General features: G+C 38.8%; 1 long non-coding RNA gene across 1 annotated transcript in view; it reads right to left on the bottom strand.

Annotated features, from left to right (window-relative positions):
* Nucleotides 1-8,798: 8,798 nt before the first annotated feature.
* Nucleotides 8,799-18,157, bottom strand: part of LOC306664634 — a 110,295-nt gene continuing 100,936 nt past the window's right edge. The window contains exons 2-3 of the long non-coding RNA XR_013764765.1: nt 9,900-9,999; nt 8,799-8,901 (exon numbers count right to left, since the gene is read on the bottom strand). This is a non-coding gene — a long non-coding RNA (uncharacterized lncRNA). The remainder of the gene's footprint in view (nt 8,902-9,899; nt 10,000-18,157) is intronic.

Consider the following 18,157-nt stretch of genomic DNA (forward strand, 5'->3'; position numbering starts at 1 on the left):
TTGAAACACGAGAGGAACTAGAGATAGAACAGAATTACTTCAACATTGTAAAGTCTACATATGACAAACCCAAGACCAACATCATACTTAATGGAGAAAAACAAAGCATTTCCTCTAAAGATAGGAACAAGACAAGGATTCACACTCTCACCATTCCTGTTCAAGGTAGTCCTTGAAACTCTAGCCGGAGCAATGAGGCAAGAGAAGGAGATTAAAGGGATACAAATAGGAAGATAAGAGGTCATGTTATCTGTTTGCTGATGGCATGATCTTGTATTTACAAGACTCCCCCCAAAAAAGCCTCCACCAGAAGATTTCTAGAGCTGATAAAAAGTGTGGTAAAGCAGTAGGTTACAAGATTAACATTCATCAATCAAATCACCTTCTTATTCTCCAATAATGAATGCGGAAAGAGAAATAGGAAAACTATCCCATTCACAATAAACTAAAAAAAAAAAAAATTAAAAAAATTTGGGAATTAACCTAACAAAGGAGATGCAGGACCTCTCCAACGAAGACTATAGAAAACTGAAGAAAGAAATCAAAGAACACCTCAGAAGTTGGAATCCCACATTCTTGGATAGGCAGAATTCACACTGTTTAGATGCCTATATTACCAAAAGCATTATATAGATTCAATGCAATCCTCAATCAAAACACCAATGACATACTTCATAAAACTAGAAAAAAGCAGTTTTAAACTCATCTGGAAATGTAAGAGACCCGAATAGCCAAAGAAATCCTGAACAAAAAGAGTGAAGCAGGAGGCATCACAATAAAGAATCTCAACTTATACTACAGAGCTGTAATAACAAAAACAACATGACCTTGGCATCAAACAGACATGAAGACCAACGGAATAGAAGACAGAGACAAACCTACAGAAATACGGTTATCTGATAAAAGACAAAGGTGCCAAAAACATATGTCAGAGAAAAGATAGCTCTTTTTTAACAAATGGGGATGGGAAAACTGGATGTCCATATGCAGAAAATAAACTAGACCCTTATCTCTCATCCTGCACAGAAGTCAACTCAAAATGGATAGAAGACCTGGAATAAGACTAGAAAGTTTGCAACAGCTAGAAGAAATGGTAGATACAACACTCCAACATGTTGGCACAAGAATCAACTTCCTTAACAAGATTCTGAAAACACAAGAGATAAAACCAAAAAATAAATGGAATGGCATCAAATTGAAAAACTTCTGTAGCACAAAGGAATCAATTAGTAGTGTGAAGAGGCAGCCTACAGAATGAGGGATAATCTTTGCCACCTGATCCTTAGATAGGGCATTAATATCCAGAACATATAAAGAACTCAAAAAGCTTAACATTGGCCAGATACGGTGGTGCATGCCTACAATTCCAGGGGCTCTGCATGCTGAGGCAGGAGGATCTCAAGTTTGACATTAGCAAAGCCCTAAGCAAGTTAGTGAGACTCTGTCTCAAAATAAAAAAATTAAAAATGGCTAGGGATGTGGCTCAGTGGTGCACCCCTGGGTTCAATTCCCAGTGTGAAAAACAGCAACAACCACACACACACAAAAACCTTAACACTAAAATAATAATAATAATAATAATAATCCAGTTAATAAATGGGCAAAGGAACTAAAGAGACACTTCTCAAAAGAAATACAAATGGCCCACAAATATGAAGGAAAGTTCAACATCTCTAGTAATTAGGGAAATGCATCAAAGTTACAATGAGAATTCATTTCAGTCCAATCAGAATGACAATTTTTAAGAATACAACAATTAATAAATGTTCATGAGGATGTAGGGAAAACACTTATACATTGTTGTTAGGACTGCAAATTAGTATAACCTCTTTGGAAAACAGTATGTAGATTTCTCAAAAACCTTATGACCCAACTATCCCCTTCCTCAGTATGTATCTAAAAGTTCTAAAATCAGCATACACTACAGCAGCCCCATCAATGTTTATAGCAGCTCAATTTGCAATAGCCAAGCTATGGAACCAACCTAGGTGCCCTTCAAGAGATGAATGGATCAATAAAATGCGGTACATATACACAATGGAGTTCTAGTCAGGAACCAAGAAGAATGAAATTATGGCATTTGCTGGTAAATGGATGGAACTGGAGACTATCATGCAAACTGGAATAAGCCAGATCCAGAAAGTCAAAGCTCAAATGTTTTCCCTGGTGGATGGAAGCTAGTCAAAAATAAGGGAAACAAAGAAGAAAAAAGAAAAAAAACAAAAGTTCCATCAAAATAAAGAAACATCAGTGGAGTAGAGGAAGGGATTTGAGGGGAAAGGAAGGTGGTGGGATTGGGGAAGAACAGTAAAATGAATCTGATCTAACTTTCCTGTGTACATATGTGAATATACCACAGTGAATCTCATCAGTAGGAAAATCCTTCAGACACTACTTTAAATTAAAAAAAAAAAAAACTATAGTAAATGGCAGAAGGATCAATAGAATAGAGAGAAGGGACAAGGGAGAAGGAAAGAAGGGAAAGGCAAGATTCTAGGGACTGTATTAGAGCAAATTGTATTCCATGATTCTATAATTATGTAAAAATTAATTCTAATGTTATAACTAAAATGGGCCAATAAAAAAGATAACAATTTTCTTAGTATAATAGAAAGTGTTTCAATTTACTTTATTTTGGGCCAAACCATCTATAGATGTTAATTAATTCTCTGACCTTCTTATGTGTACTGAGGGATCCTTTGCATGAGAAGGCAGTGGAAGCCTGGAATCACCTGAGGGAGGGAGCTCAGCTCTGGATGTGGCTGGTTCAACGACTCACACCAATGACATGGATGCACAGGGCTCCTGGAATTGCGTTTCTCCCCCATGTGCCCTGTGAGGCCAGCTGAGGCATCTGAATTTCTTCAGTTCTCTATAACTGAGAATTCTTCAGATCCAGGGTGTATAATACTCATGCTCCCTGGGTGGCTTCCCTGGATCCCAACCAATCTCAGAGTGCATTACCCCAGTGGGAGAGAGAGTACATTCTGGAAGTCCACAAGTAGAGCAGTGGTGTCAGCTTCAGGGGAGGCTTCAGGGCGGAGCAGAAGCTGGAGGGAGTGGGCACACTTGTGAGAGGACTGCAGGAGATGGGCACACTTGTGAGAGGACTGCAGGAGATGTCACGGGGCGAGAGAGGAGGCGGGAGCTCTTATTTTTAATAATATTTATTATGGTGCTGTTCTTCTTTTTCCCACAAAATGAAAGCTAATTTTATTTAGGCATTTGTCACTTCCCCTAACTGTTTCCAAATCAAATTTAGAGTGATGACTAATGAAAGAGGCAGAAAGAACAAAATCTCTATCCATGGGAGCCAACTCACCAGCCTCCCTTCCGGGTTCAAGGTGTCTCCTTCGGGGCATCAAGGCAGGGAGGGAGGAAGAGCTGGTTTACTGTGGCTCAGGAATGGTGAGGCCAACAGATCAGACAATGGCCATTGGAGGAGTCCTTTGTTTATAGACCCCAAGAACAGGGAGCACAGGGTACCAGAGAGGGCCACCTGGGGAGCATCAGGGTTAGTCAGGAGACAGAGAAGGGAAAGCTAGGACAAGAGTCTGGATTGCGGTTTTCAAGGAAGAGCATGGGTAAGGCAGGGTGAGCAGGGGAGCGGGTTTAGGATTGGTCACTTTGAACAGTTTCCATGTGCTCTGGGGCCCAGGTCTGGGCGCAATGTTGCCTTGCACCAGGCCCTGGGGTGGTCAGTCCTGGTGGACTATAGCCCAGAACTTGTTCCTTGAGAACGTGTTTTCTCTTTCTGCACTAGATGCCATCCACAGCAGGGCAGGAAAACCAAGTGGAAAGGCAAGGGACAGGCCTGGATACAGAAGTGGTGTCAGCACACCGCACATTAGATACGGCAGAGCGGGTGCTACAGAGAGGGGGAAATTGTGAGGGTGTGCATCTAGAATTTAACCCAATCATAAATTAGAAGTTTCTCACAAAATTCAATATGCTCTTACCATAAAATCTGCAATCACACTTCTTGGTATTTACTTAAATGATGTAAAATCTTATGTTCACACAGAAAGCTGTAGATGGGTGTTTGTAGCAGCTTTATTCATAGTGAAAAAAATTTGGGAGCAACCCAGATGTTCTTCAGTGAGTGAATAAATAAACTGATATATCCATATAATGAAATATCATTCAGTGATGAAAAGAAATGAACTGATTATGCATTAAGACATGGAGAGGCGACATCCGCAAGATGGCTCACTACAAGTCCCTAGAATGCTTCCCTAAATAAACAAACAGAAAACAACTCCCATTCCACTGGGTTGTTTGAGATAGAGTACCAGAATGCAGTGGGGATCTGGCAGAGATGTTAGCAAGCACCACAGTGGTCTTATACAGAAGAGAACTAAGCATACAGCACCCATAAGCCTGCCTGTCCAAGCCAGATCAACTATAAACCAAGAGGGACTTTTCATGTCAGAAAGAAAGGGGAATCAGGAGATTCCTGGCAGTCACCACTAATGCCATATACACCCTTTTAGAGGAGCCCTCAGCCTTCACAGTACCTAAGCCTAATTCAGGAAGCTGTCAGGAAATCCACACTGCTGCACTACCCAAGAGAAAGAGCACAGCCCGTGTTGCTCCCTCCCACCCAGGTCCTGCTGCACAGTGACATCTTGAGATTCCACACATGCAGCACTCTGTGACCCAGACAGGAGATGCCTGCAGCAGCTTGGTCAACCCAGCCATGTGAACCAGCTGGGAGCCCCTTCTCTCCACCATGATCTTATGAAGCCAAGAGATAAATATATTACATAATACTCACAAAATCAAGGATAGAAAGCACATGCTGATCTCAAAGAATGTAGAAAAAGCACTTGATTAAATTCAAAATCCCTTCATGATTAAAGAAAAAAAGCTCATGAAAAATTAGGAATAGAAGGAATTTGCACACAATGAAGACTGAATATGACGACCCACAGCCAACATCACACTGCACAGGGAAATATTGCACTATCCTCTTTCATGAAGAATAAAACACAGATGTACATTTTTACCACTCCTTTTGAATATAATACTACAAGTCTTAGAGCAATAGGCAAGAGAAAGAAACAAAGGACAACCAAATCAGAAAAGATAAAGTCAAAGTATTCCTATCTGCAGATGACATGATAGCATATATGTATGTATGTGTGTGTGTATATATATATATATATATATATAGATATAGATATAAATTAAAGAATTCACAAAAATGCACTAAAGTTTCAGGATACTAAATGAACATTAAAAAAAATCAGTAACATGGATATATACCATTGGCAGATAATCTGAAGTAAAATCAAAGAAGCAATCCTATGGGCAATACCTACACACAAAGCAGGAATCAATTTTACCAATGAGTTGAATGATCTCTAAAATGAAAATTGTAAAACACTGGTCAAAGAAATTGAAGAGGACATCAAAGAAGTAGACAGCTTATGCCCATGGTTTGGAAGAAACAATATTGTTAAGATGTTCACCTAGCCAAAGCAATTTACAGATTCAAAGCATTTCCTATGATAATATGCATAATGTTTCCAAAACTAGAAAAGTTGATCCTAAAATATCTATAGAATCACAAAAAAAGAAAACCCTCAAATTGCCAAAGCCTTATTTGTATGTTTTAATTAGTACGTTACAGCTTTACACAACGGCGAGGCTCATTTTGATATATTACACATGCATGGGATATAATTTTTTCCATTTTAGTCCCCAGAACCTGCTTTCTTCCTCACTTCTCTCTCTCTTTCCCTTCTTCTACCCCATGAGTCCTCCCCCTGTATCTATTGTTTCTCTGATTTAGTATCTTATAGGTATATAAAGTAACAAATTCTAAATGCTTTATAGGTTGGTATAAATGTGTACTTTGTAGGTTCACATGATAGTAGAGTTCACTGTGGTACATTGACACATGCACGCAGTTTAATTTGGCCCATCTTGTTCCACTGTTCCTTCCCTTTTCCAGGCTTCTGCCTTTCTCATCAATCCCTCTTCTCCATTGCACTGATTTCCCTTCTATTTCAAGGTGTAAAATAGAAGGGAGATCAGAGGAATGGCATTTTTTAATTGAAAAAAAAAAAAAACACTCAAAATTCTGTTTTCTAGCTTTGTGAGCTTTTACATTAGTGTCACCTACACCCACCATGTGTGGAATAGCACACCAGAATCTCTTACTCTTATCTAACTGTGACATAATAACCCCCTTTCATTCCCCTGTATTTCACTCTGGTTGAGAGAAAACATTTGACTCTTGAGTATGGCCAATGCCATCTTAGAAAGAACAAATCAGGAGGAATTACACTACCTGACTTCAAAATATACTACAAAGCTGTAGCAATCAAGACAGCATGGCATTGACACAGAAACAGACACAGAGAGCAATGCAACAGAAGACAAAGCCTGGAAGTAAACTACACATCTGCAGACAACTGATATTTGATAATGGTGCTAAAAACAGGCAGTAAAGAAAGGACAGACTTTTCAATAAATGGTACTGTGAAATTGTATATACATATGGAGAATAAAATTAGACTCCTATTTCAAACCAGCTATAAACACCAACTCAAAATTGCAGACTTAAATGTAAAGACTGAAACTATGAAATTACTATAAGAGAGGAAATGTTTCAGAATGGACAAGAAAAAATTAGGACAAGATCCCACTGGCCCAGGAATAAAATAGACAAATGGGATCTTATCAAATTAAAAAGCTTCTGCTTTTAGGAAAAAGAAACAATCTGTAAAGTGAAGAAATAACCTACAAACTTGGAGAAAATATTTTCAAATGATACATCTGACAAGGGGTTGATAGCCAGACAAAATAAGGAACTCCAAAACTCAATGGAAAAAACAAAACAAAACAAAACAAAAATAAGCCAATTTAAAAATGGGCAATAGATCTAAATAGACATTCACTTCTCAAAAGGAGACTTACAGATAGACATCAAATTTAAAAGACAGTACTCATTATCCCTAATTATCAGTGGAAGGCAAATTGAAATTACATTGAGCTACCACCTCAGCCAAAAACAATGGCTGCTATCAAAATGACAAAAGGTAATATTCTGGTGAGGGTGGAGAGAAGTGGGGACCCCTGCTCACTGCTGGTGGAAAGAGAGATTAATACAACCATTATGGCAACAAGTATCAAAGCTCTTCAGAAAATTTAAAATAGGTCTACCATATGACCCAGCAACTCCAATACTGGGTATATATCCAAAGGAAATAAAATCAGCCTGTCAAAGATACAACTCCACATGCCTTTCAGTACTATTCATAGTAGCCAGGAAATGGAAGTAACCTAAGTGTTCATTAACTGACTAGTAGGTGAAGAAAATGTAGTACATACACTCATAGGAATACCATTCAGCAATAAGAAGTCATTTTTCTGTGGCCATTTCTGATATTTATGTTGTCATTTCTGACATCATGGATGTAATCATGGATGATTACTTAAGTGAAATAAACCAGACACAGAAAGAAAATGACTGCATGATCTTACTCCTATGTGTATGTAATGTTTTTTTTTTAAAAAGATCACATAGAAGTTCAAAGTAAAATGGTGGTTAACCCAAGGCTGGGGTAAGTATGAGTTAGGGAGGGATGAGGAGAAGTTGAATCAATGGTTATTAATTTGTGGTCAGATAGAAATCAAAGGTTCTGGTGTGCAATTCCACAAAGGGTGAGTATATGTGACAATAATGTACAACTCAAAAAGTCAAGAAATAGAATTTTGAATGTTATTTTTTTCAATAGAGAAATGTCAAGTGATTGAAGAGGTAGATGTGTTTTACCTGAAATACTAGATAATGGGTACATATATAAATGTATTATATTATGTAAGTATATACAATTCATGTGTTTTCATGTATGAGTTAAAAATAAATTTTGTCTTAAAAAATTTAAGGTGTGAGCAAATGATTTCTCAAAAGAAGATAAATGACTAAGTATATGAAAAAAAAAATGATCGGCATCTCTTATCATCAGGGAAATACAACCCAAAACCACAATGAAATATCATCTCCCAGTTATAATGGTGATAAATGAAGAATAAACAAATATCAAACACCATAAACTATGAACAAAACAGGGAAATCTTGTGCACCAATGGTCAGAATTTCAATTAGTACAGCCATCATGGAAGCAATATGTAGGTAACACAAACCCTAGGAATAGAACTACTATCTGATCCAGCTACCCCACTGCTGGGTATATATCCAAAGAAAATGAAATCTCTATCATAGAGATCTCTGCCCTCTGTGTCTACTGCAGCAGTATTCACAATAGCCAAACCTGGAATCAACTGAGGTTTCTACTCCCAGCTGAATTGGTAAAGAATATATGATATATTCATATATGATATGATATATATCATATATAAGAATATATGATATATGATATATTCCATATATATATATACATATATATATATACATATATATATACACACACACACAATGAAATGTTATTCAGTGATAAAAAGAATTGAACCCAGTCATTTGTGGCAACATGGATGGAAACAAAGGACTTAAGTTTACATAAAGCCAGGAACAGAAGGACAAATACTGCTTGTTCTCACTCATCTGAGGAAGCTAAAAAAAGTTGATGTCCTCAAAGTAGAAAGTAGAGTAGTGGTCACTAGAGGCTAGAAGAGTAGAGGGAGACAGAGGGAAGTTGGAGAGAGGATACCAAAACACAATTATGCAGAAGGTTTAAATTCTAATGCTGTACATCATAGTAGGGCAAGTACATTTTATAATTCTTTATGTGATTCATAAAGAATCAGAAGAGAAGTGGTGCTGCACACCTGTAATTCCAGCAGCAGCTCGGGAGGCTGAGGCAGGCGGATCGTGAGTTCAAAGCCAGCCTCAATAAAATCGAGGTGCTAAGCAAGTCAGTGAGACCCTGTCTGTAAATAAAATACAAAATAGGGCTGCAGATGTGGCTCAGTGGTTGAATGCCCCTGAATTCAATCCCTGGTACTCCCCCCAAAATAAATAAACAATAGAGTTGGAACCTTCCCAACACAAATAATTGATAAATGTGTAAGGGAAATGCTAATTGCTCTGATTTGATCATTACATACTGTATACATGTATCAAACCTTCAAATTGTACACTAGAAATAAGTACAATTGTTATGAGTCAACTTAAAACAAAACACATAGAGAAAATTTTAATGTATATTACTCAGTGAAAGAACCTAATCTGAGAAGGCTACATGCTGTATGATTCTAATACATGATATTCTGGAAAAGGTAAAACCATGGAGACATTAAGAAGGTCAGTCAACGAGTGTGTTGGCACACACCTATGATCTCAGCAGCTCGAGAGGCTGAGGCAGGAGGATTACAAGTTCAAAACCAGTCTCAGCAAATTAGCAAGTCCCTGAGCAATTCAGCAAGACCCTATATCTAAATAAAATATTTTAAAAGGGAGTGAAGAGAAGGGACAGGGTATGGGAATAGGAAAGAGAGTGGAGTGAAACAGATATTATTACCTCATGTACATATATAACTGCATGACCAGTGTGATCCTATAATATGTATAATCAGAAAAATGAGATTATACTCCATTTATGTATGATCTATCAAAATGTATAAATGCATGCTACTGTAATGTACAAAAAATTAGAACAAATAAAAAAATTTAAAGAGGGGTGTGTGACTGGGGAGTCACTCAGTGGTTAACCATCCCTGGGTTCAATCCCTGGTACCAAAAAAAAAAAAAAAAAAAAAAAATTAAACAAAAAAGTTCAGTGGTTGCCAGGGGTTAGAAGAGAAGGAATTCTAAATAGTTTAAGTACAAAAGATTCTTATAGGAGTGAAACTACTCTATATGACATTATAAGATACACATCATTATATGTTGACCAAAACTCATAGATTATAACCCACCATGAGCTCACCTGAATATAACTTGATTCTTTGTGACAATGATGTGGCCATGCATGTTCACTAACTGTGGCAAGGTACCACTGTGATGGAGGAGGTTGAGAGTGGAGAAGGCTGTGCAGAGAGAAGTGGAGAGAGAGGGAGAGAGAGTCTATGAGAATTCTACTTTCCATTCCATTTTATGATGATTCTAAAATTACTTTCAAAATCAAGTCTGTTTAAAAATAATCTGACATTAATTCTAATATTCATCCTCCACCCAGTTCCATCCATCCACTCAGGACCAAGAGACCTGCCACTTTTAGGCCTCCCTCAGTCACATATTGGATTCATTCAGAAATTTCTCTGATGCTGCCTTCAGACTATATTCTGAATCTGACCTCTTCTCACCACTTTCCCTGCCATCACCTAGCCTGCCTATCACCTTCTCTCCACTGCATTTCTATATGAGTCACCAATATGGTCCCCTGCTTCTGCTCTCCCCCTTCATTCAGTCAGAATAAATCTTATTAGAGCAGGAATCAGATCATGTCCCTCTGCATAATAATCTTCCTGCATGGGCTTCAAGCTCTATTTAAAATAAAGTCCAAAGTCTTTACCATGTGGTCTATAAATCCCAAATGGTCTCTGCCTACCTCTCTAAACCCATCCTCCAGGATTATTGGCCTTCTTTCTTCTGCCTATGCACATGTTCAGATGGACTAGATCATTTTCATGGCCCAGGTCTAGACAATCTTACCTTCCCACAGAGGTAACACCGTGTCACTCTAGCTAAGGTGTCCTTGCCAGTGACTCTCCATCTTATCACTCTGTGCATTGTCTTTATAGATTCAAAACCATCTGATATGGTATTCTGTAGGTTTATCATTTGATCCCCACTCTACAATGTCAAATCCATGACCCCAATGGACAGACACATTCTAAGGTGGTACTATAATTTCCACCTTCTTGTATTCACACCCTTGTGTTATATCCTTGCCTGGAATATAGGTTGGACCAAAGACTTGGAGGAGAATAGAAGTGAAGCGATGTCCCTTTCTTTTTCCATGGCATAAAAAACATAATGTACTCTTGCTAGAAAGTTCCCATGCTATAAGATGCTGTATGGGAATCATGTTAAGGAAGTCTGGTCCTAAGCTGACATGATGAAGATTTGGACCTACCTGTTCCAAAGCACAAGAAATAAAAGGTGGAATCAATAATTGGAATAGATTCAAACTAAAAAGCTTTTTCTCAGCAAAGAAAACAATCAACAATGTGAAGAGAGAGCCTACAGAGTGGGAAAAAATCTTTGCCACACACACTTCAGAGAGAGCACTAATCTCCAGAATCTATAAAGAACTCAAAAATTTTACACCAAGAATATAAATAACCCAATCAATAAATGGGCTAAGGAAATGAGCAGACACTTCACAGAAGATCTAGAAGCAATCAACAGATATATGAAAAAATGTTCAACATCTCTAGTAGTAAGAGAAATGTAAATCAAAACTACTCTAAGATTTTATTTGTGTATTTTAATACACAAAATTAGAATGTCTATTATCAAATGTTAGTTTGGGAAGGAATGACTACCGATCACAAATTGGCCTGTGCAGGGATGAAAGATCGCTCCATGGGAAGGTGGATAGTGGTTACCAAAGATATTGGCATGCAAGCGCATCAGTCTCAATCCTTGGTTGCAGCCCTACAGGCCCAAACTGCCTCACTTGCTGAGGCTCTCATGGCAGCCTTGTCACCAGTCGGGGCTAAGGGCAAAGGAGTATGTTATGGCTGCGGGCAACCAGGCCACTTCAAGAGGGATTGCCCCACTGGTTGGCTGTATTCTGAGGCTCTGCCCGGATGCTCTAGGGGTTCAGCTCAAAGTCCGGCCAGTTCAGCTCAAAGGCTGGCCACCCCCAAAACGCCTTGCCCAAGATGCAGAAAGGGATTCCATTGGCAGAAGGATTGCAAATCTAAATTCAACCTTGAGGGGAAACCTTTAAACTAATCAGGGGGCACCCTCCAGCCCTGTCACACAAAGGAGGTTTCTCCCCCAGTAGCCCCCCTAAGGCACATTGGACTGTTCCCATTGTCCCTGGGGTCAGGCCAAAAATGGACATTTTTATAGCAGGAAAGAAATTCCGCTGTCTCATCGACACTGGAGCAGATAGGACTGTGTTAAGAAAGGAGGAAGTTCCACCTCAATGGAAGTTGATTCCTGGCCTCCAGTTGCTTGGGGTAGGAGGTAATACTAAATGAGAAGAGACCAAAGATTGGCTCAAATGGCGGGATGTGGACTGTGCCCAGGGAGACGTGCGCCCCCTCGTGGCCTCAGGTCTTACTGCAAATTTACTAGGACAGGATATCTTAGGGGAAGCAGAGGTCTATATAACAACTGATCACAAGGCAGTGTATGATGACCTCCTTGAGCAAGAGGAATATGAACAACAATTTAATCTATCTGGCCCTTTTAGCAATTAGAGAGGAGACCCTCTTTTTGAGGCATCTAGGCAGAAGGTCCCAGCTCCCCGTGTAAAGCCTCACCCCCAATCCTAAGGGCCACTGTTCCAATAACGCCAGCCATTCAATGGCTCCCAGGTCCCCCAATATGGGTGGAACAGTGGCCATTACCCCAAAATAAGCTTCAACATTTAAGAAATATTGTACAATAACAACTAACCTTAGGTCAAAAAATCAGCCTTTAACTGCCTTCCAACGACACTGGGCCAATCAGGTGCCTTACCTGAAAGTTGAAGTTGAATGGAAAGATCCATTAACTGGATGCTGGCGTGGTCCTGATCCACTAATAAGTGCTGGCAGAGGTTTTGGATGTGTGTCCCCAATTGGAGAACCAAACCCTATCTGGGTGCCTGCCAGGAGCCTCAAATACCATCAACCAGAACAATATAATTCACCCAAGAGCACACCCTCTTGAGGTGTGTTTACCACAAATATTCTAAAATCCCTCCTCCTCCTCCAACTTCGACTCAGCTGTTTCTGCTTCCATTCCCCAGCCCAGCCCAGCCCACCTAGTCCTCCTGCCACGAGGTCCCATATATACCGGTGTGGAGGGAGTAACCAGCCCAACCATCAGTGTCAAGTCCTAGTAAGGAGTATGATATAGTAGCCCCAGGCCCCACAAGTATTGGGAGATAATTGTTTCACAATTTTCTGCATCTAAACCTGAATTGATTACTAATCAGGAATAAGGGTTAAAACGCCCTAAGCATCAAGTTTCTGCTAGAACATTTTGGCCCCTTTCAGATCCAAATCTCAGTCAAAGCTTACATTGAAATGTAAATAGAGAAAGCCTGAAGGCTCACTAGGAGACCGTCTCAAACCCAAGAAAAAAAAAAAAAAAAAAAAAAAAAAAAAGAGCAAAAAGTGAACTCCAGCAAAAGTAAATTTTATGGTGCTTTACTAAAGTACTTATCGGCCATATCATTTTTCCAGGACTCTTGTTTTTTTTGAATTCTACATTTTTTTTTGAGCTCATGACTTTTTGATCAGTTCTTTTTTTTATTCAACTAGAGTTTTTGAACATCTGTTACATTGCAATGGAGAGTCGCCTATAAGTTACAAGGCCTTTGATTTTGTGTTATGTGTATGTCGTGCTGTCTGGTGTCATGTTTTGTCTGTATCAAAACTGAGTGCTCCTAAAGTTAAAATTTAAAAGTGGATCCAAATACTTTTAATTCATGTGATTTAAAAAGGTTCAATTTAAATTGGGTAAACTAATAGAAGTAAAATGTCTTGAAAATAACTCGCAAGTATCTAGGTGGTCAAACTAATAAAATGTTGATGTTAATAAATAAAATGTCTAACATCAATTTTTCTAGGACTTTCCTCCAACAAGAAAAAGCTGGCAAATACTGTTCAGGACACTTGTCTGATATCTTGGTTTTTACAAAATAAGTGAATTAGAGTTAACATGCATGGGATTACTCAAATGTGTTTGTAGAGAAAATTGTCACTAAACTAAAAACTAGGTTATAAGGACATAAGAGTTATGTCCTAACAGGTATAATTCTATATACAAAGGGTTCTAAAGGTTTCAACTGTGTTTCAATTAGAGTACTATAAATAACAAAATATTTAACCTTATTAAAATGGAGTAATTTATATAAATTAAGAAATTTCGTAAGAGTTGTTTCAGAATGTGAACAAAAAGGTCAACAGATAGGAAAGAAAAAAATAAAAGGTTCTAGATATGAAAATATATTTAGTGAAAAACAAAATGTTTCTGGGTAAGAAAGTACTTATGTGATAAAATACATGAGGGTCTAAATAAGTGCTAAGAAAGTCTGTAAAGGGCAAGTTTCAATAAGTTTGCATGTAACTAAGTTGGTTGTATGTATGTGACACAGTTAAAGCTATTTAAGATTTTTTTCCTAAGGTGAAATACTAATGTTCTGATATAAACCAAAGTTTAATCTATATGGTAAAATGACAAGGATTTCTTAGAAACACTAATTTACTCTTAACTTTGTGTCTATTAAGTTTTATTCTTTAGAACAATTAGTCTTAAAAATTGGGGTATACAATTATGGTTAAGCAACTGTTAAGAGTATTGTACTATGTTACAGAGTCTAAACTTTTCTTTAAAAACTAAATTTGGTAAGATAAAAATGTCAAGGTAATTGTGAAATGGTCACTCTTTATATATTAAATGTGTTCATATTTTCCAGGTATACAAGTTTTTAAAGCAGGGAATTTATCAAGCTGCTATTCTCCAAACTAAACTTGTCTGTAATAGTAATTTTAAAACTTAAAAAGAGTAAATTTTATTGGGGATTTATTTCTATCATTTAATGTTCTATTATAGGACCTGTCATCAATAGGGTATGTAAAATTTGTTAAATGTATTTCTGAAGGTTATTGAGAGCCCGATTTGTTTAAAGGTTAAACATAAAAACATTTTGTCACTTTGCCACACAAAAGGAAAGTTAAAAGCTCTCTCAGCATTTCTTAAATTCATGTTTAGATACAATATTAAACTGTGTTAACTAATGTTCATATAGACTCAGGAGTCAATATATGTAAACTTCTTAAAATGACATTTAAGAATGTAATGCACAGTAGCAAAATGGGACAGCAGTGATTGAGATTGGGGTCTCTGACCTCATGACTTTGGACAGTGGACTTCCTTGAGAGCTACACAGAGCTCCTAACATCGTACTTTGCAGCTCTACCATCTTAGATCTACAGGCTCAACCTGATTCCTTGGCCGCTGTTGTCCTGCAAAATCATCGTGGTTTGGATCTGCTAATGGCGAAGGAAGGAAGGCTTTGCCTGTTCCTTGGTGAGAAGTGCTATTTGTACGCCAACCGCTCTGGCATTGTGCAAGATAAAATCAAAAGCCTACAAAAAGATCTGGAACATCGTAGGTGTGAGCTCCACTCTAATTTCCTCTGGACTGGGTTACATGGGTGGCTCCCCTACCTCCTCCCGCTTATGGGACTGCTAATCACCATTATCCTTGTGTTCACCTTTGGGCCTTGCATAATCAATAAGCTTATCCATTTCCTGAAAAGCCAGGCTAAGTCTGTGCAGCTCATGGTGGTCCGATAGCATTATACCACCCTTCATAATGATGATTGGGAGCCCTATAGGATCATGGATCACTCGCATCAGGACACTGGGTTCTAAGTGTCTCTCCCTTAAGCCCTGCTCCTCCTGAGGGGCCCGCCTGAAGTGCTAAGGTGGTAGTCAATGACGGGTAAGATTCATGGGGAGCTCATACCGACCTAAGACAGGAAATGAGGGCTAGAGCCTCATTGTCCAATGATGGGTAAGGATGTTGCTTTGCCGTGGACAACCTAAGACAGGCACACCTTCAAGTAAAGCGGACCCCCCAAAGTGCTAGGGTGATGGTCAAGACGGGTAAGACCCTTCCAGGGGCAACCTAAGACAGACACACCCTTAATATAAAACAAAAAAGGGGGATATGATGGGAATAATGACACATTAACTAACTCAGGCTGACTCCTTACTCCCTGGTGAGTGAGCAAGATCAAGGCCTCAAAGGCGGTTTCAATAGTTAATGATGATGGATCAGACCACTGTCAGGGATTGGTTAACAATAGTTCCGAGAACGTGATCAGCTCATGCTTGCCATATAGTCCTATGGGACTCTTGCCTGCGTGAACACCCCATGCCTTGCTGACCTTTAAGCTGATTGGTTCCCGCCTAGCCCCCACCCTACATAAAAGCTGTGTGACTTCCTCAATAAACGAGTTCCTGCTGTGATGGGTCTGATTGTCCTCCAAACGGAGGGCTGGGAGCGGGTGGTCAGTCGGCCTTACCTATCCCGGTCTGACCTTGTTGGGGAGTGTTCCCTTCCCTTGCCGCTGGTTGAGAAGAGCAAGGGGGCTTAAGACCCCAACATCCCATTCCTCGGCCTATACCCAAAGGACTTAAAATCAGCAAACTACAGAGATACAGCCACATCGATGTTCATAGTGGCTCAATTCACAATAGCCAGACTATGGAATTAACCTAGATGCCCTTCAATTGATGAATGGATAAAGAAATTGTGGTATATATATACAATGGAATATTACTCAGCCATAAAGAATAATAAAATTATGGCATTTGCAGGCAAATGGATGAAATTGGAGAATATCATGCTAAGTAAGATAAGCCAATCTCAAAAATCCAAAAGACGAATGATCTCACTGATAAGCAGATGATGACACGTAAGGGGGGTGGGGAGGGCAAGAATGGAGGAAGGAGGGACTGTATAGAGGGAAAAAAGAGGTGGGAGGGGTGGGGGGAGGAAAAAAATAACAGAGTGAATCAAACATCATTACTCTATGTAAATACATGAATATGCAAATGGTATGCTGTTACTCCATGTACAAACAGAAACAACATGTATCCCATTTCTTTACAATAAAAAATAAATAAATAAAAATAAATAAATATACCAAATAGGAAAAAAAAATGTGTTTGTATGATGCTTTAACAGGAATTTTATTTTATTTTTTTTATTTTTACAGACTGCATTTTGATTCATTGTACACAAATGGGGTACAGCTAGCTTTTTGTTTCTATGGTCGTGCACAATGTAGATTCTCCAATACTTTTAGAGTTAACTTCAAGTTAAAACCACAAGATCAATCTGGGACAGCTTATGCCAGAAAACAATAAAGAACTCACATACATGAGAGAATAGGAGTCACTTGAAGGGCTCCCATGGACCAGATGTGGGAAGTATCAGATAAGATAAAAGAATATCAAAGAAAATAGATTAAAGCACTTTAGATAAAAAGTTTTAAAACTCCTGAATCCATAGTACCTAAGAAGGTAGACAAAAAGAAAGTTCTTTGAAAAAGACTATCAAATAGTCATGGCAAAAAAAAATAGAAAAATTTTCATTTTCCCACCTCTGTTGTAATAACAGATCCAACCAAATGTACATATATACGTATGTGGAAAAGTGTTTCCAAATATATCGGGAAACAAAGTGTTCGCTGTCTCAAAATATCACCCAACAAGTTGCTCAGAAAGTGCACTTAGAAAATACACATTTAGGTTTGAGAGGCCTAGCAATCATCAACCTGAACAAGTGATTCAACTTAGGTTGCTTAAAGTTCTAGCATGCCTCCTTGTTCAACACAGTAAGAAGCACACAGCATTGTTTCCACGGTGTTCTAGCCAAAAATAGTTGACCTGAATCTAATTAGGATTTTAAAAATCAGACAAATCACTGACTCCTGAAGAAGTCAACATCATAAAACACAAAGCATTTGATATTAGGAATATCATTCTAGATTACAATAAACCATTGCTATATAGTATCTAATTATAGTACATGGACCTTGGCTGGATCCTGGATTAGAAAATCATAATAAGCATATTAAAACAGAGGGAAGTCCCCTCCAATGGGACTTCTAAAGAATCCAGTCAGAAAGAACTTCTAGAAGGACTGCTAGTAGACAAAGTAACTGAAGCCCCCGTTCACTCCCTGTCACCATGAACAAGAGGAATGGACTGGTGGAGACCAGTGCCCAGAACTGTACCTAACCCTGCTCAGCCTCTGCAACTCAGGCAAGGTCAGAAAGCCCTGCCCAGTGTCCTATCCCTTGAATCAGATACAGATGGTAACAAAGCAGTTTTGGGTGCAGAAAGAGGAAATTGGATTCAGCAGGCTCCTACTACTGACAGTAGGTGAGGCACTGTGGGAAGCTGTGGACCAATCCCTGGAATCATAGGGTCACACCAAGGGGAAGCTGCCTGAACATCCAGTGACACAGATACCTGGCAGGAGATTCCCAAAGTCTGCACA

The sequence above is a fragment of the Sciurus vulgaris genome (assembly GCF_902686455.1).
Source record: "Sciurus vulgaris genome assembly, chromosome: 6".
NCBI classification, from domain to species: Eukaryota; Metazoa; Chordata; class Mammalia; order Rodentia; family Sciuridae; genus Sciurus; species Sciurus vulgaris.